Source organism: Parasteatoda tepidariorum, chromosome 10, assembly GCF_043381705.1.
Source record: "Parasteatoda tepidariorum isolate YZ-2023 chromosome 10, CAS_Ptep_4.0, whole genome shotgun sequence".
NCBI lineage: Eukaryota > Metazoa > Arthropoda > Arachnida > Araneae > Theridiidae > Parasteatoda > Parasteatoda tepidariorum.
The window spans coordinates 74,657,988-74,660,435 of record NC_092213.1 but is presented as its reverse complement, the minus strand read 5'-3'; positions in this window follow the sequence as shown (position 1 = coordinate 74,660,435).

Genomic DNA, 2,448 nt, shown 5'->3' with positions numbered 1-2,448 from the left:
GTAAAAATTAGCTTAACTAACCTTAAATATGCTAGGACTTATTATGTGTATGTGATATTTTAAAATAAGAAATAAGACACTCACCCTAAGTTTCGCACAATAAAAATAGGGAGAGATATTTCCTAAATCTTCACAACATTTTTTAAAACATTTTTTCTTATATTTCCTAAGATATTCACGATTCCTTTGATTAAATAAATGATTAAATAAATAATTGAATTTTTGGCATGCTCTAACAAAAATCACTCATTAAAATTTTGTAACTCCATTTTTTTTCAGGGTGATGTATTCAAATGCCTCATGAGTGGAGTGTTTTCTGCGACGGGCATTGCAGACGGGCAAGTTAGGCTTGCCTTGAATTTTATTCATACTTTTTTGATGCCCGATAGAAGGAAAAGGTGGAATGCCGGAAAGGCAATCGACCACTGTTTTTTCAAAAGTGGTGGTCAGATAGGAACAGGACCAGATGCAAAATGGCTACATTTTTGTGGAGAGGAGAGCCAAGAAATCAGCATGCCCAGAAAGCAGGGTATTAAGCGTGTTGCTGATGTCAGTGTTAAGCTACTGAATGCAAAAAAACCTAACACTGAATTTGAGCAAACAGGTGAAAAATTCCAACCCATAGAATGTGAGGGTTGCAGGCATGCTGAAATATTGGCAAAAAGAATCGAGAATTTAAATGAGGAATTTGAAGTGGTGAAACACAAAAATGCAGTATTGGAACAGGAAGTTGGGGAGTTGAAAAAGTTTTTGGAAATAGACGAGTTTGCGAAGAAGAAAACTTCTGTTCCAAAAAAGAGAATGGTTTCTGAATGCACACAAACTTCAAATCATTCGGAAACAATTACCATCCAGGAGCATTCGCGTGAGCACACTTCAGATGTGAATAATGCACTTCCTGAAGACACATTCTTCAGTTGGGTGCGAAAAAAATTGCTTGCATGCAAAAATAGAATACTACGGTTCAATTTTAAATAATTGGAGATTAAAATGAAAATCAATTAAACAACAGAATCGAAGCATGCATGAAAATAGTTTTCAGATTTCACCCAAAGTGTTTAGACATTCAACGCAATAGAATGAGCTTTTTAATAGAAGTGTGCAATCACGTAGAAGATCTGCCTTAATATTTGTCAAAAGAGGACTTTTCCAGCTAGAAAGAAAAATTTTCCAAAAACAATCTATCACATCATAAGAAAAAAAAAGCCTGGAAAAGATTAAAAAGATTGTGTGTGACTTTGCTGTAAGAAGTAGTCGTGTTCTACATCCAATAATAGACTAGAAATTGTGCAAAAAAAAAACAAAAAAAAAAAAACCTAAACCAAAATAAATGAAAATGTATGGAACTTTAAAGAGATTAGAGATTTGTCTTCAGCAGATGTATATTCTGTATCTTCAGTAGACGTGTTCTGTGCATGTTCCAACGGGCTACATATTCTGCTAAGAATGAAAATTCTATAAATGCCAGCTTCCACATAAATCTGTTCAATGAAGACGATTAGACTTTTCAAGATGTCTTTGTTCCTCCTCTTAGAGTGAAATTAACTTGCCGGAGGTTGAAAGAGAATGCTTTGGACTGAAGAGTAAAGAAACAGTCTTCAGTTGAACTTCGCATAATGTATTCGCTATCCAGCAGATTGTACTTAACTTTATTAAAAAAAAAAAAAAACTTATAAGTCAAAGTCAAAAAAAAAAAGGAAAAAAAAACTTAAAAGTCAAAGTTTTTAAAAAAAAATTTAAAAAGTCAAAGTTTAAAAAAAAAAATCAAAATTCAAAATTGATCTAAAGAGAATTTAAATTAAGAGATTTTGTGTCACACAACCAACTGCCTTTAGTAGACATGTTCTATATTCAGCAGACTATAAATTGTGGTCACTAATTCGAACGAAAATCCTATATATATGACAGCTTATACATAAATCTGACGACTGGATACTCCAAGATGGTTTGATCCTCTTCATAAAGCATAAATGACTTAGTTGTTGTTGAAGGAGAAGGTGTGAGACTTTACATAAAACAAACATTGGAAGAAATGTTCTATATCCCACAGACTATAAATTATGTTTTGAATTAGTTGTGGAAAATCCTATGAGCAAAAGATGGACAGTTGGAAATTTAGAGGAGCTCGGTAGATGATTGGTCAAACAGACATCCTTAGATAGAGATATTACAATTAGTTCTTAAACACTACTCGGAGAAAAAGAACTCTGTGTCTGAAATTTAGTCTTCTGGAATGACTTATTATTTGCTAAAAAAAATATATATTAAAAAAATATTAGTTTTGCCATCAATGTTACAGAAAAATTTAAACTTGGAAATAAAAAAAATTAAAAAAAACAAAATTAATGTCTCTGAAGTAATATCTTTTTTAAATCCGTTCCGCTTGTTTTTTCCGTTTGTTATAATGTTAGATTAAAATATATATATATATATATATATACTTTTCTT